The following is a 19,723-nucleotide window of genomic DNA, read 5'->3' on the forward strand; positions in this document are numbered from 1 at the left end:
AAAGGTACATCTTTTTTTGGAACCGGCTCAGGATTAGCAAGAGTCAGGCATCTCACCAGAAAGTCACTCCACTACAAAACTTCAAGCCTGAATAGGGACTTGAACCCTGGACCCTTAGATTAAAAGTCTGAGGCTCTACCAACTGAGGTTTGACATTGATTGAAAGGCAATCTTTTAAATCAATACTTGTTAAAGGAATATATAAGACGACTGAGGAGAAACCCAATTCCAAAAAGGGTCAGAGGAACAAGCTGAAAGGGTACAGCTTTTTTTGGAACCAACTCTGGATTAGCAAGAATCAGGAACCTAACCAGAAAGTGACTGCACTACAAGACATCAAGCCTGAACAGGGACTTAAACCCTAGACCCTTAGATTAAAAGTCTGAGGCTCTACCAACTGAGGTTTGACCTTGATTGAAAGGCAATCTTTTAAATCAAGACTTGTTAAAGGAATATATAAGACGACTGAGAAGAAACCCAATTCCAAAAAGGAGTCAGAGGAACAAGATGAAAAGGTACAGCTTGTTTTGGAAACAGCTCAGGATTAGCAAGAATCAGGAACCTAACCAGAAAGTGATTGCACTACAAGACATCAAGCCTGAACAGGGACTTGAACCCTGGACCCTCAGATTAAAAGTCTGATGCTCTACCGACTGAGCTATCCAGGCTTCAAAAGCTCGTTTGATTATTGCAAATGTGACTCTGGCAGAGGAACAAACTAAATGTGTTCGTCCAATTCCAAAAAGGCTCAGAGGAATGAGCAGAAAAGGTACAGCTTTCTTTGGAACCGGCTCAGGATTAGCAAGACTCAGGAATCACTGCACTACAAGACATTAAGCCTGAACAGGGACTTGAACCCTGGACCCTTAGATTAAAAGTCTGAGGCTCTACCAACTGAGGTTTGACCTTGATTTAAAGGTAATCTTGTAAAACAATACTTGTTAAACGAATATATAAGACGACTGAGGAGAAACCCAATTCCAAAAAGGCTCAGAGGAACAAGAAGAAAAGGTACATCTTTTTTTGGAACCGGCTCAGGATTAGCAAGAGTCAGGCATCTCACCAGAAAGTCACTTCACTACAAGACAACAAGCCTGAACAGGGACTTGAACCCTGGACCCTCAGATTAAAAGTCTGATGCTCTACCGACTGAGCTATCCAGGCTTCAGAAGCTCTTTTGATTATTGCAAATGTGACTCTGGCAGAGAAACAAACTAAATGTGTTCGTCCAATTCCAAAAAGGCTCAGAGGAATGAGCAGAAAAGGTACAGCTTTCTTTGGAACCGGCTCAGGATTAGCAAGAGTCAGGAATCACTGCACTACAAGACATTAAGCCTGAACAGGGACTTGAACCCTGGACCCTTAGATTAAAAGTCTGAGGCTCTACCAACTGAGGTTTGACCATTATTGAAAGGTAATCTTGTAAAACAATACTTGTTAAACGAATATATAAGACGACTGAGGAGAAACCCAATTCCAAAAAGGCTCAGAGGAACAAGCAGAAAAGGTACATCTTTTTTTGGAACCGGCTCAGGATTAGCAAGAGTCAGGCATCTCACCAGAAAGTCACTCCACTACAAAACTTCAAGCCTGAATAGGGACTTGAACCCTGGACCCTTAGATTAAAAGTCTGAGGCTCTACCAACTGAGGTTTGACATTGATTGAAAGGCAATCTTTTAAATCAATACTTGTTAAAGGAATATATAAGACGACTGAGGAGAAACCCAATTCCAAAAAGGGTCAGAGGAACAAGCTGAAAGGGTACAGCTTTTTTTGGAACCAACTCTGGATTAGCAAGAATCAGGAACCTAACCAGAAAGTGACTGCACTACAAGACATCAAGCCTGAACAGGGACTTAAACCCTAGACCCTTAGATTAAAAGTCTGAGGCTCTACCAACTGAGGTTTGACCTTGATTGAAAGGCAATCTTTTAAATCAAGACTTGTTAAAGGAATATATAAGACGACTGAGAAGAAACCCAATTCCAAAAAGGAGTCAGAGGAACAAGATGAAAAGGTACAGCTTGTTTTGGAAACAGCTCAGGATTAGCAAGAATCAGGAACCTAACCAGAAAGTGATTGCACTACAAGACATCAAGCCTGAACAGGGACTTGAACCCTGGACCCTCAGATTAAAAGTCTGATGCTCTACCGACTGAGCTATCCAGGCTTCAAAAGCTCGTTTGATTATTGCAAATGTGACTCTGGCAGAGGAACAAACTAAATGTGTTCGTCCAATTCCAAAAAGGCTCAGAGGAATGAGCAGAAAAGGTACAGCTTTCTTTGGAACCGGCTCAGGATTAGCAAGACTCAGGAATCACTGCACTACAAGACATTAAGCCTGAACAGGGACTTGAACCCTGGACCCTTAGATTAAAAGTCTGAGGCTCTACCAACTGAGGTTTGACCTTGATTTAAAGGTAATCTTGTAAAACAATACTTGTTAAACGAATATATAAGACGACTGAGGAGAAACCCAATTCCAAAAAGGCTCAGAGGAACAAGAAGAAAAGGTACATCTTTTTTTGGAACCGGCTCAGGATTAGCAAGAGTCAGGCATCTCACCAGAAAGTCACTTCACTACAAGACAACAAGCCTGAACAGGGACTTGAACCCTGGACCCTCAGATTAAAAGTCTGATGCTCTACCGACTGAGCTATCCAGGCTTCAGAAGCTCTTTTGATTATTGCAAATGTGACTCTGGCAGAGAAACAAACTAAATGTGTTCGTCCAATTCCAAAAAGGCTCAGAGGAATGAGCAGAAAAGGTACAGCTTTCTTTGGAACCGGCTCAGGATTAGCAAGAGTCAGGAATCACTGCACTACAAGACATTAAGCCTGAACAGGGACTTGAACCCTGGACCCTTAGATTAAAAGTCTGAGGCTCTACCAACTGAGGTTTGACCATTATTGAAAGGTAATCTTGTAAAACAATACTTGTTAAACGAATATATAAGACGACTGAGGAGAAACCCAATTCCAAAAAGGCTCAGAGGAACAAGCAGAAAAGGTACATCTTTTTTTGGAACCGGCTCAGGATTAGCAAGAGTCAGGCATCTCACCAGAAAGTCACTCCACTACAAAACTTTGAGCCTGAATAGGGACTTGAACCCTGGACCCTTAGATTAAAAGTCTGAGGCTCTACCAACTGAGGTTTGACCACTATTGAAAGGTAATCTTGTAAAACAATACTTGTTAAAGGAATATATGAGACGACTGAGGAGAAACCCAATTCCAAAAAGGCTCAGAGGAATGAGCAGAAAAGGTACATCTTTTTTTGGAACCGGCTCAGGATTAGCAAGAGTCAGGCATCTCACCAGAAAGTCACTCCACTACAAAACTTCAAGCCTGAATAGGGACTTGAACCCTGGACCCTTAGATTAAAAGTCTGAGGCTCTACCAACTGAGGTTTGACATTGGTTGAAAGGCAATCTTTTAAATCAATACTTGTTAAAGGAATATATAAGACGACTGAGGAGAAACCCAATTCCAAAAAGGGTCAGAGGAAAAAGCTGAAAGAGTACAGTTTTTTTTGGAACAAACTCTGGTTTGATTATTGCAAATGTGACTCTGGCAGAGGAACAAACTAAATGTGTTCGTCCAATTCCAAAAAGGCTCAGAGGAACAAGATGAAAAGGTACAGCTTGTTTTGGAACCAGCTCAGGATTAGCAAGAATCAGGAACCTAACCAGAAAGTGATTGCACTACAAGACATCAAGCCTGAACAGGGACTTGAACCCTGGACCCTCAGATTAAAAGTCTGATGCTCTACCGACTGAGCTATCCAGGCTTCAAAAGCTCGTTTGATTATTGCAAATGTGACTCTGGCAGAGGAACAAACTAAATGTGTTCGTCCAATTCCAAAAAGGCTCAGAGGAACAAGATGAAAAGGTACAGCTTGTTTTGGAACCAGCTCAGGATTAGCAAGAATCAGGAACCTAACCAGAAAGTGATTGCACTACAAGACATCAAGCCTGAACAGGGACTTGAACCCTGGACCCTCAGATTAAAAGTCTGATGCTCTACCGACTGAGCTATCCAGGCTTCAAAAGCTCTTTTGATTATTGCAAATGTGACTCTGGCAGAGGAACAAACTAAATGTGTTCGTCCAATTCCAAAAAGGCTCAGAGGAATGAGCAGAAAAGGTACAGCTTTCTTTGGAACCGGCTCAGGATTAGCAAGAGTCAGGAATCACTGCACTACAAGACATTAAGCCTGAACAGGGACTTGAACCCTGGACCCTTAGATTAAAAGTCTGAGGCTCTACCAACTGAGGTTTGACCTTGATTGAAAGGCAATCTTGTAAAACAATACTTGTTAAACGAATATATAAGACGACTGAGGAGAAACCCAATTCCAAAAAGGCTCAGAGGAACAAGCAGAAAAGGTACATCTTTTTTTGGAACCGGCTCAGGATTAGCAAGAGTCAGGCATCTCACCAGAAAGTCACTCCACTACAAAACTTCAAGCCTGAATAGGGACTTGAACCCTGGACCCTTAGATTAAAAGTCTGAGGCTCTACCAACTGAGGTTTGACATTGATTGAAAGGCAATCTTTTAAATCAATACTTGTTAAAGGAATATATAAGACGACTGAGGAGAAACCCAATTCCAAAAAGGGTCAGAGGAACAAGCTGAAAGGGTACAGCTTTTTTTGGAACCAACTCTGGATTAGCAAGAATCAGGAACCTAACCAGAAAGTGACTGCACTACAAGACATCAAGCCTGAACAGGGACTTAAACCCTAGACCCTTAGATTAAAAGTCTGAGGCTCTACCAACTGAGGTTTGACCTTGATTGAAAGGCAATCTTTTAAATCAATACTTGTTAAAGGAATATATAAGACGACTGAGAAGAAACCCAATTCCAAAAAGGCTCAGAGGAACAAGATGAAAAGGTACAGCTTGTTTTGGAAACAGCTCAGGATTAGCAAGAATCAGGAACCTAACCAGAAAGTGATTGCACTACAAGACATCAAGCCTGAACAGGGACTTGAACCCTGGACCCTCAGATTAAAAGTCTGATGCTCTACCGACTGAGCTATCCAGGCTTTAAAAGCTCGTTTGATTATTGCAAATGTGACTCTGGCAGAGGAACAAACTAAATGTGTTCGTCCAATTCCAAAAAGGCTCAGAGGAATGAGCAGAAAAGGTACAGCTTTCTTTGGAACCGGCTCAGGATTAGCAAGAGTCAGGAATCACTGCACTACAAGACATTAAGCCTGAACAGGGACTTGAACCCTGGACCCTTAGATTAAAAGTCTGAGGCTCTACCAACTGAGGTTTGACCTTGATTGAAAGGCAATCTTGTAAAACAATACTTGTTAAACGAATATATAAGACGACTGAGGAGAAACCCAATTCCAAAAAGGCTCAGAGGAACAAGCAGAAAAGGTACATCTTTTTTTGGAACCGGCTCAGGATTAGCAAGAGTCAGGCATCTCACCAGAAAGTCACTTCACTACAAGACAACAAGCCTGAACAGGGACTTGAACCCTGGACCCTCAGATTAAAAGTCTGATGCTCTACCGACTGAGCTATCCAGGCTTCAGAAGCTCTTTTGATTATTGCAAATGTGACTCTGGCAGAGAAACAAACTAAATGTGTTCGTCCAATTCCAAAAAGGCTCAGAGGAATGAGCAGAAAAGGTACAGCTTTCTTTGGAACCGGCTCAGGATTAGCAAGAGTCAGGAATCACTGCACTACAAGACATTAAGCCTGAACAGGGACTTGAACCCTGGACCCTTAGATTAAAAGTCTGAGGCTCTACCAACTGAGGTTTGACCATTATTGAAAGGTAATCTTGTAAAACAATACTTGTTAAACGAATATATAAGACGACTGAGGAGAAACCCAATTCCAAAAAGGCTCAGAGGAACAAGCAGAAAAGGTACATCTTTTTTTGGAACCGGCTCAGGATTAGCAAGAGTCAGGCATCTCACCAGAAAGTCACTCCACTACAAAACTTTGAGCCTGAATAGGGACTTGAACCCTGGACCCTTAGATTAAAAGTCTGAGGCTCTACCAACTGAGGTTTGACCACTATTGAAAGGTAATCTTGTAAAACAATACTTGTTAAAGGAATATATGAGACGACTGAGGAGAAACCCAATTCCAAAAAGGCTCAGAGGAACAAGCTGAAAGGGTACAGCTTTTTTTGGAACCAACTCTGGATTAGCAAGAATCAGGAACCTAACCAGAAAGTGACTGCACTACAAGACATCAAGCCTGAACAGGGACTTGAACCCTAGACCCTTAGATTAAAAGTCTGAGGCTCTACCAACTGAGGTTTGACCTTGATTGAAAGGCAATCTTGTAAAACAATACTTGTTAAACGAATATATAAGACGACTGAGGAGAAACCCAATTCCAAAAAGGCTCAGAGGAACAAGCAGAAAAGGTACATCTTTTTTTGGAACCGGCTCAGGATTAGCAAGAGTTAGGGATCTCACCAGAAAGTCACTCCACTACAAAACTTCAAGCCTGAATAGGGACTTGAACCCTGGACCCTTAGATTAAAAGTCTGAGGCTCTACCAACTGAGGTTTGACATTGATTGAAAGGCAATCTTTTAAATCAATACTTGTTAAAGGAATATATAAGACGACTGAGGAGAAACCCAATTCCAAAAAGGGTCAGAGGAAAAAGCACAGGTTTTTTTGGAACAAACTCTGGATTAGCAAGAATCAGGAACCTAACCAGAAAGTGACTGCACTACAAGACATCAAGCCTGAACAGGGACTTGAACCCTGGACCCTCAGATTAAAAGTCTGAGGCTCTACCAACTGAGGTTTGACCTTGATTGAAAGGTAATCTTGTAAAACAATACTTGTTAAACGAATATATAAGACGACTGAGGAGAAACCCAATTCCAAAAAGGCTCAGAGGAACAAGCAGAAAAGGTACATCTTTTTTTGGAACCGGCTCAGGATTAGCAAGAGCCAAGCATCTCACCAGAAAGTCAATTCACTACAAGACAACAAGCCTGAACAGGGACTTGAACCCTGGACCCTCAGATTAAAAGTCTGATGCTCTACCGACTGAGCTATCCATGCTTCAAAAGCTCTTTTGATTATTGCAAATGTGACTCTGGCAGAGAAACAAACTAAATGTGTTCGTCCAATTCCAAAAAGGCTCAGAGGAATGAGCAGAAAAGGTACAGCTTTCTTTGGAACCGGCTCAGGATTAGCAAAAGTCAGGAATCTCAACAGAAAGTCAATTCACTACAAGACATCAAGCCTGAACAGGGACTTGAACCCTGGACCCTCAGATTAAAAGTCTGATGCTCTACCGACTGAGCTATCCAGGCTTCAAAAGCTCTTTTGATTATTGCAAATGTGACTCTGGCAGAGGAACAAACTATATGTGTTCGTCCAATTCCAAAGAGCCTCAGAGGAATGAGCAAAAAAGGTACAGCTTTCTTTGGAACCGGCTCAGGATTAGCAAGAGTCAGGAATCACTGCACTACAAGACATCAAGCCTGAACAGGGACTTGAACCCCGGACCCTTAGATTAAAAGTCTGAGAATCTACCAACCGAGGTTTGACCTTGATTGAAAGGTAATCTTGTAAAACAATACTTGTTAAACGAATATATAAGACGACTGAGGAGAAACCCAATTCCAAAAAGGCTCAGAGGAACAAGCAGAAAAGGTACATCTTTTTTTGGAACCGGCTCAGGATTAGCAAGAGTCAGGCATCTCACCAGAAAGTCACTCCACTACAAAACTTTGAGCCTGAATAGGGACTTGAACCCTGGACCCTTAGATTAAAAGTCTGAGGCTCTACCAACTGAGGTTTGACCACTATTGAAAGGTAATCTTGTAAATCAATACTTGTTAAAGGAATATATAAGACGACTGAGGAGAAACCCAATTCCAAAAAGGGTCAGAGGAACAAGCAGAAAAGGTACATCTTTTTTTGGAACCGGCTCAGGATTAGCAAGAGTCAGGCATCTCACCAGAAAGTCACTCCACTACAAAACTTCAAGCCTGAATAGGGACTTGAACCCTGGACCCTTAGATTAAAAGTCTGAGGCTCTACCAACTGAGGTTTGACATTGATTGAAAGGCAATCTTTTAAATCAATACTTGTTAAAGGAATATATAAGACGACTGAGGAGAAACCCAATTCCAAAAAGGGTCAGAGGAACAAGCTGAAAGGGTACAGCTTTTTTTGGAACCAACTCTGGATTAGCAAGAATCAGGAACCTAACCAGAAAGTGACTGCACTACAAGACATCAAGCCTGAACAGGGACTTAAACCCTAGACCCTTAGATTAAAAGTCTGAGGCTCTACCAACTGAGGTTTGACCTTGATTGAAAGGCAATCTTTTAAATCAATACTTGTTAAAGGAATATATAAGACGACTGAGAAGAAACCCAATTCCAAAAAGGCTCAGAGGAACAAGATGAAAAGGTACAGCTTGTTTTGGAAACAGCTCAGGATTAGCAAGAATCAGGAACCTAACCAGAAAGTGATTGCACTACAAGACATCAAGCCTGAACAGGGACTTGAACCCTGGACCCTCAGATTAAAAGTCTGATGCTCTACCGACTGAGCTATCCAGGCTTCAAAAGCTTGTTTGATTATTGCAAATGTGACTCTGGCAGAGGAACAAACTAAATGTGTTCGTCCAATTCCAAAAAGGCTCAGAGGAATGAGCAGAAAAGGTACAGCTTTCTTTGGAACCGGCTCAGGATTAGCAAGACTCAGGAATCACTGCACTACAAGACATTAAGCCTGAACAGGGACTTGAACCCTGGACCCTTAGATTAAAAGTCTGAGGCTCTACCAACTGAGGTTTGACCTTGATTCAAAGGTAATCTTGTAAAACAATACTTGTTAAACGAATATATAAGACGACTGAGGAGAAACCCAATTCCAAAAAGGCTCAGAGGAACAAGCAGAAAAGGTACATCTTTTTTTGGAACCGGCTCAGGATTAGCAAGAGTCAGGCATCTCACCAGAAAGTCACTTCACTACAAGACAACAAGCCTGAACAGGGACTTGAACCCTGGACCCTCAGATTAAAAGTCTGATGCTCTACCGACTGAGCTATCCAGGCTTCAAAAGCTCTTTTGATTATTGCAAATGTGACTCTGGCAGAGAAACAAACTAAATGTGTTCGTCCAATTCCAAAAAGGCTCAGAGGAATGAGCAGAAAAGGTACAGCTTTCTTTGGAACCGGCTCAGGATTAGCAAGAGTCAGGAATCACTGCACTACAAGACATTAAGCCTGAACAGGGACTTGAACCCTGGACCCTTAGATTAAAAGTCTGAGGCTCTACCAACTGAGGTTTGACCATGATTGAAAGGTAATCTTGTAAAACAATACTTGTTAAACGAATATATAAGACGACTGAGGAGAAACCCAATTCCAAAAAGGCTCAGAGGAACAAGCAGAAAAGGTACATCTTTTTTTGGAACCGGCTCAGGATTAGCAAGAGTCAGGCATCTCACCAGAAAGTCACTCCACTACAAAACTTTGAGCCTGAATAGGGACTTGAACCCTGGACCCTTAGATTAAAAGTCTGAGGCTCTACCAACTGAGGTTTGACCATGATTGAAAGGTAATCTTGTAAAACAATACTTGTTAAAGGAATATATGAGACGACTGAGGAGAAACCCAATTCCAAAAAGGCTCAGAGGAACAAGCTGAAAGGGTACAGCTTTTTTTGGAACCAACTCTGGATTAGCAAGAATCAGGAACCTAACCAGAAAGTGACTGCACTACAAGACATCAAGCCTGAACAGGGACTTGAACCCTAGACCCTTAGATTAAAAGTCTGAGGCTCTACCAACTGAGGTTTGACCTTGATTGAAAGGCAATCTTTTAAATCAATACTTGTTAAAGGAATATATAAGACGACTGAGAAGAAACCCAATTCCAAAAAGGATCAGAGGAACAAGCAGAAAAGGTACATCTTTTTTTGGAACCGGCTCAGGATTAGCAAGAGTTAGGGATCTCACCAGAAAGTCACTCCACTACAAAACTTCAAGCCTGAACAGGGACTTGAACCCTGGACCCTTAGATTAAAAGTCTGAGGCTCTACCAACTGAGGTTTGACTTTGTATGAAAGGTAATCTTGTAAAACAATACTTGTTAAAGGAATATATGAGACGACTGAGGAGAAACCCAATTCCAAAAAGGGTCAGAGGAAAAAGCACAGGTTTTTTTGGAACAAACTCTGGATTAGCAAGAATCAGGAACCTAACCAGAAAGTGACTGCACTACAAGACATCAAGCCTGAACAGGGACTTGAACCCTGGACCCTCAGATTAAAAGTCTGAGGCTCTACCAACTGAGGTTTGACCTTGATTGAAAGGTAATCTTGTAAAACAATACTTGTTAAACGAATATATAAGACGACTGAGGAGAAACCCAATTCCAAAAAGGCTCAGAGGAACAAGCAGAAAAGGTACATCTTTTTTTGGAACCGGCTCAGGATTAGCAAGAGTCAAGCATCTCACCAGAAAGTCAATTCACTACAAGACAACAAGCCTGAACAGGGACTTGAACCCTGGACCCTCAGATTAAAAGTCTGATGCTCTACCGACTGAGCTATCCATGCTTCAAAAGCTCTTTTGATTATTGCAAATGTGACTCTGGCAGAGAAACAAACTAAATGTGTTCGTCCAATTCCAAAAAGGCTCAGAGGAATGAGCAGAAAAGGTACAGCTTTCTTTGGAACCGGCTCAGGATTAGCAAAAGTCAGGAATCTCAACAGAAAGTCACTCCACTACAAGACATCAAGCCTGAACAGGGACTTGAACCCTGGACCCTCAGATTAAAAGTCTGATGCTCTACCGACTGAGGTTTGACCATGATTGAAAGGTAATCTTGTAAAACAATACTTGTTAAAGGAATATATGAGACGACTGAGGAGAAACCCAATTCCAAAAAGGCTCAGAGGAACAAGCTGAAAGGGTACAGCTTTTTTTGGAACCAACTCTGGATTAGCAAGAATCAGGAACCTAACCAGAAAGTGACTGCACTACAAGACATCAAGCCTGAACAGGGACTTGAACCCTAGACCCTTAGATTAAAAGTCTGAGGCTCTACCAACTGAGGTTTGACCTTGATTGAAAGGCAATCTTTTAAATCAATACTTGTTAAAGGAATATATAAGACGACTGAGAAGAAACCCAATTCCAAAAAGGATCAGAGGAACAAGCAGAAAAGGTACATCTTTTTTTGGAACCGGCTCAGGATTAGCAAGAGTTAGGGATCTCACCAGAAAGTCACTCCACTACAAAACTTCAAGCCTGAACAGGGACTTGAACCCTGGACCCTTAGATTAAAAGTCTGAGGCTCTACCAACTGAGGTTTGACTTTGTATGAAAGGTAATCTTGTAAAACAATACTTGTTGAAGGAATATATGAGACGACTGAGGAGAAACCCAATTCCAAAAAGGGTCAGAGGAAAAAGCACAGGTTTTTTTGGAACAAACTCTGGATTAGCAAGAATCAGGAACCTAACCAGAAAGTGACTGCACTACAAGACATCAAGCCTGAACAGGGACTTGAACCCTGGACCCTCAGATTAAAAGTCTGAGGCTCTACCAACTGAGGTTTGACCTTGATTGAAAGGTAATCTTGTAAAACAATACTTGTTAAACAAATATATAAGACGACTGAGGAGAAACCCAATTCCAAAAAGGCTCAGAGGAACAAGCAGAAAAGGTACATCTTTTTTTGGAACCGGCTCAGGATTAGCAAGAGTCAAGCATCTCACCAGAAAGTCAATTCACTACAAGACAACAAGCCTGAACAGGGACTTGAACCCTGGACCCTCAGATTAAAAGTCTGATGCTCTACCGACTGAGCTATCCATGCTTCAAAAGCTCTTTTGATTATTGCAAATGTGACTCTGGCAGAGAAACAAACTAAATGTGTTCGTCCAATTCCAAAAAGGCTCAGAGGAATGAGCAGAAAAGGTACAGCTTTCTTTGGAACCGGCTCAGGATTAGCAAAAGTCAGGAATCTCAACAGAAAGTCAATTCACTACAAGACATCAAGCCTGAACAGGGACTTGAACCCTGGACCCTCAGATTAAAAGTCTGATGCTCTACCGACTGAGCTATCCATGCTTCAAAAGCTCTTTTGATTATTGCAAATGTGACTCTGGCAGAGAAACAAACTAAATGTGTTCGTCCAATTCCAAAAAGGCTCAGAGGAATGAGCAGAAAAGGTACAGCTTTCTTTGGAACCGGCTCAGGATTAGCAAAAGTCAGGAATCTCAACAGAAAGTCAATTCACTACAAGACATCAAGCCTGAACAGGGACTTGAACCCTGGACCCTCAGATTAAAAGTCTGATGCTCTACCGACTGAGCTATCCAGGCTTCAAAAGCTCTTTTGATTATTGCAAATGTGACTCTGGCAGAGGAACAAACTATATGTGTTCGTCCAATTCCAAAAAGGCTCAGAGGAATGAGCAGAAAAGGTACAGCTTTTTTTGGAACCGGCTCAGGATTAGCAAGAGTCAAGCATCTCACCAGAAAGTCAATTCACTACAAGACATCAAGCCTGAACAGGGACTTGAACCCTGGCTATCCATGCTTCAAAAGCTCTTTTGATCATTGCAAATGTGACTCTGGCAGAGGAACAAACTAAATGTGTTCGTCCAATTCCAAAAAGGCTCAGAGGAATGAGCAGAAAAGGTACAGCTTTCTTTGGAACCGGCTCAGGATTAGCAAGAGTCAGGAATCGCACCAGAAAGTCACTGCACTACAAGACATCAAGCCTGAACAGGGATTTGAACCCTAGACCCTTAGATTAAAAGTCTGAGGCTCTACCAACTGAGGTTTGACCTTGATTGAAAGGTAATCTTTTAAAACAATACTTGTTAAAGGAATATATAAGACGACTGGGGAGAAACCCAATTCCAAAAAGGCTCAGAGGAACATGCAGAAAAGGTACATTTTTTTTGGAACCGGCTCAGGATTAGCAAGAGTCAGGAATCTCAACAGAAAGTCACTCCACTACAAGACATCAAGCCTGAACAGGGACTTGAACCCTGGACCCTCAGATTAAAAGTCTGATGCTCTACCGACTGAGCTATCCAGGCTTCAAAAGCTCTTGTGATTATTGCAAATGTGACTCTGTCAGAGGAACAAACTAAATGTGTTCGTCCAATTCCAAAGAGCCTCAGAGGAATGAGCAAAAAAGGTACAGCTTTCTTTGGAACCGGCTCAGGATTAGCAAGAGTCAGGAATCACTGCACTACAAGACATCAAGCCTGAACAGGGACTTGAACCCTGGACCCTTAGATTAAAAGTCTGAGGCTCTACCAACTGAGGTTTGACCTTGATTGAAAGGTAATCTTGGAAAACAATACTTGTTAAAAGAAGGTATGAGAGTGGTGAGGAGAAATCCAATTCCAAGAAGGCTCAGAGGAACAGGCTGAAAAGGTACATCTTTTTTTGGAACCAACTCAGGATTAGCAAGAGTCAGGAATCTCAACAGAAAGTCACTCCACTACAAGACATCAAGCCTGAACAGGGACTTGAACCCTGGACCCTCAGATTAAAAGTCTGATGCTCTACCGACTGAGCTATCCAGGCTTCAAAAGCTCTTTTGATTATTGCAAATGTGACTCTGGCAGAGGAACAAACTATATGTGTTCGTCCAATTCCAAAGAGCCTCAGAGGAATGAGCAAAAAAGGTACAGCTTTCTTTGGAACCGGCTCAGGATTAGCAAGAGTCAGGAATCACTGCACTACAAGACATCAAGCCTGAACAGGGACTTGAACCCTGGACCCTTAGATTAAAAGTCTGAGGCTCTACCAACTGAGGTTTGACCTTGATTGAAAGGTTATCTTGGAAAACAATACTTACTCATTAAAGTATGAGAGTGGTGAGGAGAAATCCAATTCCAAGAAGGCTCAGAGGAACAGGCTGAAAAGGTACATCTTTTTTTGGAACCAACTCAGGATTAGCAAGAATCTGTAACCTAACGAGAAAGTGACTGCACTACAAGACATCAAGCCTGAACAGGGACTTGAACACTGGACCCTCGGATTAAAAGTCTGATGCTCTACCAACTGAGCTATCGAGGCTTCAAAAGCTCTTTTGATTATTGCAAATGTGACTCTGTCAGAGGAACAAACTAAATGTGTTCGTCCAATTCCAAAAAGGCTCAGAGGAATGAGCAGAAAAGGTACAGCTTTCTTTGGAACCGGCTCAGGATTAGCAAAAGTCAGGAATCTCACCAGAAAGTCACTGCACTACAAGACATCAAGCCTGAACAGGGACTTGAACCCTGGACCCTTAGATTAAAAGTCTGAGGCTCTACCAACTGAGGTTTGACCTTGATTGAAAGGTAATCTTGTAAAACAATACTTGTTAAACGAATATATAAGACGACTGAGGAGAAACCCAATTCCAAAAAGGCTCAGAGGAACAAGATGAAAAGGTACAGCTTGTTTTGGAACCGGCTCAGGATTAGCAAGAGTCAGGAATCACTGCACTACAAGACATTAAGCCTGAACAGGGACTTGAATCCTGGACCCTTAGATTAAAAGTCTGAGGCTCTACCAACTGAGGTTTGACCTTGATTGAAAGGCAATCTTGTAAAACAATACTTGTTAAACGAATATATAAGACGACTGAGGAGGAACCCAATTCCAAAAAGGCTCAGAGGAACAAGCAGAAAAGGTAGATCTTTTTTTGGAACCGGCTCAGGATTAGCAAGAGTCAGGAACCTAACCAGAAAGTGATTGCACTACAAGACATCAAGCCTGAACAGGGACTTGAACCCTGGACCCTCAGATTAAAAGTCTGATGCTCTACCGACTGAGCTATCCAGGCTTCAAAAGCTCGTTTGATTATTGCAAATGTGACTCTGGCAGAGGAACAAACTAAATGTGTTCGTCCAATTCCAAAAAGGCTCAGAGGAATGAGCAGAAAAGGTACAGCTTTCTTTGGAACCGGCTCAGGATTAGCAAGAGTCAGGAATCACTGCACTACAAGACATTAAGCCTGAACAGGGACTTGAACCCTGGACCCTTAGATTAAAAGTCTGAGGCTCTACCAACTGAGGTTTGACCTTGATTGAAAGGTAATCTTGGAAAACAATACTTGTTAAAAGAAGGTATGAGAGTGGTGAGGAGAAATCCAATTCCAAGAAGGCTCAGAGGAACAGGCTGAAAAGGTACATCTTTTTTTGGAACCAACTCAGGATTAGCAAGAGTCAGGAATCTCAACAGAAAGTCACTCCACTACAAGACATCAAGCCTGAACAGGGACTTGAACCCTGGACCCTCAGATTAAAAGTCTGATGCTCTACCGACTGAGCTATCCAGGCTTCAAAAGCTCTTTTGATTATTGCAAATGTGACTCTGGCAGAGGAACAAACTATATGTGTTCGTCCAATTCCAAAGAGCCTCAGAGGAATGAGCAAAAAAGCTACAGCTTTCTTTGGAACCGGCTCAGGATTAGCAAGAGTCAGGAATCACTGCACTACAAGACATCAAGCCTGAACAGGGACTTGAACCCTGGACCCTTAGATTAAAAGTCTGAGGCTCTACCAACTGAGGTTTGACCTTGATTGAAAGGTAATCTTGGAAAACAATACTTGTTAAAAGAAGGTATGAGAGTGGTGAGGAGAAATCCAATTCCAAGAAGGCTCAGAGGAACAGGCTGAAAAGGTACATCTTTTTTTGGAACCAACTCAGGATTAGCAAGAATCTGTAACCTAACGAGAAAGTGACTGCAATACAAGACATCAAGCCTGAACAGGGACTTGAACCCTGGACCCTCAGATTAAAAGTCTGATGCTCTACCAACTGAGCTATCCAGGCTTCAAAAGCTCTTTTGATTATTGCAAATGTGACTCTGTCAGAGGAACAAACTAAATGTGTTCGTCCAATTCCAAAAAGGCTCAGAGGAATGAGCAGAAAAGGTACAGCTTTCTTTGGAACCGGCTCAGGATTAGCAAAAGTCAGGAATCTCACCAGAAAGTCACTGCACTACAAGACATCAAGCCTGAACAGGGACTTGAACCCTGGACCCTTAGATTAAAAGTCTGAGGCTCTACCAACTGAGGTTTGACCTTGATTGAAAGGTAATCTTGTAAAACAATACTTGTTAAACGAATATATAAGACGACTGAGGAGAAACCCAATTCCAAAAAGGCTCAGAGGAACAAGATGAAAAGGTACAGCTTTCTTTGGAACCGGCTCAGGATTAGCAAGAGTCAGGAATCTCAACAGAAAGTCACTCCACTACAAGACATCAAGCCTGAACAGGGACTTGAACCCTGGACCCTCAGATTAAAAGTCTGATGCTCTACCGACTGAGCTATCCAGGCTTCAAAAGCTCTTTTGATTATTGCAAATGTGACTCTGGCAGAGGAACAAACTATATGTGTTCGTCCAATTCCAAAAAGCCTCAGAGGAATGAGCAAAAAAGGTACAGCTTTCTTTGGAACCGGCTCAGGATTAGCAAGAGTCAGGAATCACTGCACTACAAGACATCAAGCCTGAACAGGGACTTGAACCCTGGACCCTTAGATTAAAAGTCTGAGGCTCTACCAACTGAGGTTTGACCTTGATTGAAAGGTAATCTTGTAAAACAACACTTGTTAAAGGAATATATGAGACGACTGAGGAGAAACCCAATTCCAAAAAGGCTCAGAGGAACAAGCAGAAAAGGTACATCTTTTTTTGGAACCCGCTCAGGATTAGCAAGAGTCAGGAATCTCACCAGAAAGTCACTCCACTACAAAATTTCAAGCCTGAACAGGGACTTGAACCCTGGACCCTTAGATTAAAAGTCTGAGGCTCTACCAACTGAGGTTTGACCTTGATTGAAAGGTAATCTTGGAAAACAATACTTATTAAAAGAAATTATGAGAGTGGTGAGGAGAAATCCAATTCCAAGAAGGCTCAGAGGAACAAGCTGAAAAGGTACAGCTTTTTTTTGGAACCAACTCAGGATTAGCAAGAATCAGGAACCTAACCAGAAAGTGACTGCACTACAAGACATCAAGCCTGAACAGGGACTTGAGCCCTGGACCCTCAGATTAAAAGTCTGATGCTGTACCGACTGAGCTATCCAGGCTTCAAAAGTTCTGTTGATTATTGCGAATGTGACTCTGGCAGAGGAACAATCTCAATGTGTTCGTCCAATTCCAAAAAGGCTCAGAGGAACAAGCAGAAAAGGTACATCTTTTTTGGAACCGGCTCAGGATTAGCAAGAGTCAGGCATCTTACCAGAAAGTCACTCCACTACAAAACTTCAAGCCTGAATAGGGACTTGAACCCTGGACCCTTAGATTAAAAGTCTGAGGCTCTACCAACTGAGGTTTGACCTTGATTTAAAGGTAATCTTGTAAAACAATACTTGTTAAACGAATATATAAGACGACTGAGGAGAAACCCAATTCCAAAAAGGCTCAGAGGAATGAGCAGAAAAGGTACAGCTTTCTTTGGAACCGGCTCAGGATTAGCAAAAGTCAGGAATCTCACCAGAAAGTCACTGCACTACAAGACATCAAGCCTGAACAGGGACTTGAACCCTGGACCCTTAGATTAAAAGTCTGAGGCTCTACCAACTGAGGTTTGACATTGATTGAAAGGCAATCTTTTAAAACAATACTTGTTAAAGGAATATATAAGACGACTGAGGAGAAACCCAATTCCAAAAAGGGTCAGAGGAACAAGCAGAAAAGGTACATCTTTTTTTGGAACCGGCTCAGGATTAGCAAGAATCAGGAACCTAACCAGAAAGTGACTGCACTACAAGACATCAAGCCTGAACAGGGACTTGAACCCTGGACCCTTAGATTAAAAGTCTGAGGCTCTACCAACTGAGGTTTGACCTTGATTGAAAGGTAATCTTGTAAAACAATACTTGTTAAACGAATACATAAGACGACTGAGGAGAAACCCAATTCCAAAAAGGCTCAGAGGAACAAGATGAAAAGGTACATCTTTTTTTGGAACCGGCTCAGGATTAGCAAGAGTCAGGCATCTTACCAGAAAGTCACTGCACTACAAAACTTCAAGCCTGAACAGGGACTTAAACCCCGGACCCTTAGATTAAAAGTCTGAGGCTCTACCAACTGAGGTTTGACCTTGATTGAAAGGTAATCTTGTAAAACAATACTTGTTAAACGAATATATAAGACGACTGAGGAGAAACCCAATTCCAAAAAGGCTCAGAGGAACAAGCAGAAAAGGTACATCTTTTTTTGGAACCGGCTCAGGAGTGGCAAGAGTCAGGCATCTCACCAGAAAGTCACTCCACTACAAAACTTCAAGCCTGAATAGGGACTTGAACCCTGGACCCTTAGATTAAAAGTCTGAGGCTCTACCAACTGAGGTTTGACATTGGTTGAAAGGCAATCTTTTAAATCAATACTTGTTAAAGGAATATATAAGACGACTGAGGAGAAACCCAATTCCAAAAAGGGTCAGAGGAAAAAGCTGAAAGAGTACAGTTTTTTTTGGAACAAACTCTGGTTTGATTATTGCAAATGTGACTCTGGCAGAGGAACAAACTAAATGTGTTCGTCCAATTCCAAAAAGGCTCAGAGGAACAAGATGAAAAGGTACAGCTTGTTTTGGAACCAGCTCACGATTAGCAAGAATCAGGAACCTAACCAGAAAGTGATTGCACTACAAGACATCAAGCCTGAACAGGGACTTGAACCCTGGACCCTTAGATTAAAAGTCTGAGGCTCTACCAACTGAGGTTTGACATTGATTGAAAGGCAATCTTTTAAATCAATACTTGTTAAAGGAATATATAAGACGACTGAGGAGAAACCCAATTCCAAAAAGGGTCAGAGGAAAAAGCAGAAAGAGTACAGTTTTTTTTGGAACAAACTCTGGATTAGCAAGAATCAGGAACCTAACCAGAAAGTGACTGCACTACAAGACATCAAGCCTTAACAGGGACTTGAACCCTGGACCCTTAGATTAAAAGTCTGAGGCTCTACCAACTGAGGTTTGACCTTGATTGAAAGGTAATCTTGTAAAACAATACTTGTTAAACGAATACATAAGACGACTGAGGAGAAACCCAATTCCAAAAAGGCTCAGAGGAACAAGATGAAAAGGTACATCTTTTTTTGGAACCGGCTCAGGATTAGCAAGAGTCAGGCATCTTACCAGAAAGTCACTGCACTACAAAACTTCAAGCCTGAACAGGGACTTAAACCCCGGACCCTTAGATTAAAAGTCTGAGGCTCTACCAACTGAGGTTTGACCTTGATTGAAAGGTAATCTTGTAAAACAATACTTGTTAAACGAATATATAAGACGACTGAGGAGAAACCCAATTCCAAAAAGGCTCAGAGGAACAAGCAGAAAAGGTACATCTTTTTTTGGAACCGGCTCAGGATTAGCAAGAGTCAGGCATCTCACCAGAAAGTCACTCCACTACAAAACTTCAAGCCTGAATAGGGACTTGAACCCTGGACCCTTAGATTAAAAGTCTGAGGCTCTACCAACTGAGGTTTGACATTGGTTGAAAGGCAATCTTTTAAATCAATACTTGTTAAAGGAATATATAAGACGACTGAGGAGAAACCCAATTCCAAAAAGGGTCAGAGGAAAAAGCTGAAAGAGTACAGTTTTTTTTGGAACAAACTCTGGTTTGATTATTGCAAATGTGACTCTGGCAGAGGAACAAACTAAATGTGTTCGTCCAATTCCAAAAAGGCTCAGAGGAACAAGATGAAAAGGTACAGCTTGTTTTGGAACCAGCTCAGGAT

General features: G+C 41.9%; 24 non-coding genes across 24 annotated transcripts; all 24 read right to left on the minus strand.

Annotated features, from left to right (window-relative positions):
• Nucleotides 1-595: 595 nt before the first annotated feature.
• On the minus strand, nucleotides 596-668 carry trnak-uuu (transfer RNA lysine (anticodon UUU)). Its single transcript has one exon. It is a non-coding gene; the product is annotated as a tRNA-Lys (tRNA).
• A 423-nt stretch (nucleotides 669-1,091) lies between these two features.
• On the minus strand, nucleotides 1,092-1,164 carry trnak-uuu (transfer RNA lysine (anticodon UUU)). The gene has a single exon. It is a non-coding gene; the product is annotated as a tRNA-Lys (tRNA).
• Nucleotides 1,165-2,098: 934 nt separating this feature from the next.
• On the minus strand, nucleotides 2,099-2,171 carry trnak-uuu (transfer RNA lysine (anticodon UUU)). Its single transcript has one exon. It is a non-coding gene; the product is annotated as a tRNA-Lys (tRNA).
• A 423-nt stretch (nucleotides 2,172-2,594) lies between these two features.
• Nucleotides 2,595-2,667, minus strand: trnak-uuu (transfer RNA lysine (anticodon UUU)). The gene has a single exon. It is a non-coding gene; the product is annotated as a tRNA-Lys (tRNA).
• A 1,050-nt stretch (nucleotides 2,668-3,717) lies between these two features.
• On the minus strand, nucleotides 3,718-3,790 carry trnak-uuu (transfer RNA lysine (anticodon UUU)). The gene has a single exon. It is a non-coding gene; the product is annotated as a tRNA-Lys (tRNA).
• Nucleotides 3,791-3,971: 181 nt separating this feature from the next.
• On the minus strand, nucleotides 3,972-4,044 carry trnak-uuu (transfer RNA lysine (anticodon UUU)). Its single transcript has one exon. It is a non-coding gene; the product is annotated as a tRNA-Lys (tRNA).
• Nucleotides 4,045-4,977: 933 nt separating this feature from the next.
• Nucleotides 4,978-5,050, minus strand: trnak-uuu (transfer RNA lysine (anticodon UUU)). The gene has a single exon. It is a non-coding gene; the product is annotated as a tRNA-Lys (tRNA).
• Nucleotides 5,051-5,473: 423 nt separating this feature from the next.
• Nucleotides 5,474-5,546, minus strand: trnak-uuu (transfer RNA lysine (anticodon UUU)). Its single transcript has one exon. It is a non-coding gene; the product is annotated as a tRNA-Lys (tRNA).
• A 1,434-nt stretch (nucleotides 5,547-6,980) lies between these two features.
• Nucleotides 6,981-7,053, minus strand: trnak-uuu (transfer RNA lysine (anticodon UUU)). Its single transcript has one exon. It is a non-coding gene; the product is annotated as a tRNA-Lys (tRNA).
• A 181-nt stretch (nucleotides 7,054-7,234) lies between these two features.
• trnak-uuu (transfer RNA lysine (anticodon UUU)) lies at nucleotides 7,235-7,307 on the minus strand. The gene has a single exon. It is a non-coding gene; the product is annotated as a tRNA-Lys (tRNA).
• Nucleotides 7,308-8,495: 1,188 nt separating this feature from the next.
• trnak-uuu (transfer RNA lysine (anticodon UUU)) lies at nucleotides 8,496-8,568 on the minus strand. The gene has a single exon. It is a non-coding gene; the product is annotated as a tRNA-Lys (tRNA).
• A 423-nt stretch (nucleotides 8,569-8,991) lies between these two features.
• trnak-uuu (transfer RNA lysine (anticodon UUU)) lies at nucleotides 8,992-9,064 on the minus strand. Its single transcript has one exon. It is a non-coding gene; the product is annotated as a tRNA-Lys (tRNA).
• Nucleotides 9,065-10,498: 1,434 nt separating this feature from the next.
• trnak-uuu (transfer RNA lysine (anticodon UUU)) lies at nucleotides 10,499-10,571 on the minus strand. Its single transcript has one exon. It is a non-coding gene; the product is annotated as a tRNA-Lys (tRNA).
• Nucleotides 10,572-11,763: 1,192 nt separating this feature from the next.
• trnak-uuu (transfer RNA lysine (anticodon UUU)) lies at nucleotides 11,764-11,836 on the minus strand. The gene has a single exon. It is a non-coding gene; the product is annotated as a tRNA-Lys (tRNA).
• A 181-nt stretch (nucleotides 11,837-12,017) lies between these two features.
• trnak-uuu (transfer RNA lysine (anticodon UUU)) lies at nucleotides 12,018-12,090 on the minus strand. The gene has a single exon. It is a non-coding gene; the product is annotated as a tRNA-Lys (tRNA).
• A 181-nt stretch (nucleotides 12,091-12,271) lies between these two features.
• On the minus strand, nucleotides 12,272-12,344 carry trnak-uuu (transfer RNA lysine (anticodon UUU)). The gene has a single exon. It is a non-coding gene; the product is annotated as a tRNA-Lys (tRNA).
• Nucleotides 12,345-12,996: 652 nt separating this feature from the next.
• On the minus strand, nucleotides 12,997-13,069 carry trnak-uuu (transfer RNA lysine (anticodon UUU)). The gene has a single exon. It is a non-coding gene; the product is annotated as a tRNA-Lys (tRNA).
• A 423-nt stretch (nucleotides 13,070-13,492) lies between these two features.
• On the minus strand, nucleotides 13,493-13,565 carry trnak-uuu (transfer RNA lysine (anticodon UUU)). Its single transcript has one exon. It is a non-coding gene; the product is annotated as a tRNA-Lys (tRNA).
• Nucleotides 13,566-13,987: 422 nt separating this feature from the next.
• trnak-uuu (transfer RNA lysine (anticodon UUU)) lies at nucleotides 13,988-14,060 on the minus strand. Its single transcript has one exon. It is a non-coding gene; the product is annotated as a tRNA-Lys (tRNA).
• A 678-nt stretch (nucleotides 14,061-14,738) lies between these two features.
• trnak-uuu (transfer RNA lysine (anticodon UUU)) lies at nucleotides 14,739-14,811 on the minus strand. Its single transcript has one exon. It is a non-coding gene; the product is annotated as a tRNA-Lys (tRNA).
• Nucleotides 14,812-15,234: 423 nt separating this feature from the next.
• trnak-uuu (transfer RNA lysine (anticodon UUU)) lies at nucleotides 15,235-15,307 on the minus strand. The gene has a single exon. It is a non-coding gene; the product is annotated as a tRNA-Lys (tRNA).
• A 423-nt stretch (nucleotides 15,308-15,730) lies between these two features.
• Nucleotides 15,731-15,803, minus strand: trnak-uuu (transfer RNA lysine (anticodon UUU)). Its single transcript has one exon. It is a non-coding gene; the product is annotated as a tRNA-Lys (tRNA).
• Nucleotides 15,804-16,239: 436 nt separating this feature from the next.
• On the minus strand, nucleotides 16,240-16,312 carry trnak-uuu (transfer RNA lysine (anticodon UUU)). Its single transcript has one exon. It is a non-coding gene; the product is annotated as a tRNA-Lys (tRNA).
• Nucleotides 16,313-16,991: 679 nt separating this feature from the next.
• trnak-uuu (transfer RNA lysine (anticodon UUU)) lies at nucleotides 16,992-17,064 on the minus strand. Its single transcript has one exon. It is a non-coding gene; the product is annotated as a tRNA-Lys (tRNA).
• Nucleotides 17,065-19,723: the final 2,659 nt, after the last annotated feature.

The sequence above is a fragment of the Gasterosteus aculeatus genome, chromosome 5, assembly GCF_964276395.1.
Source record: "Gasterosteus aculeatus chromosome 5, fGasAcu3.hap1.1, whole genome shotgun sequence".
Lineage (NCBI taxonomy): Eukaryota > Metazoa > Chordata > Actinopteri > Perciformes > Gasterosteidae > Gasterosteus > Gasterosteus aculeatus.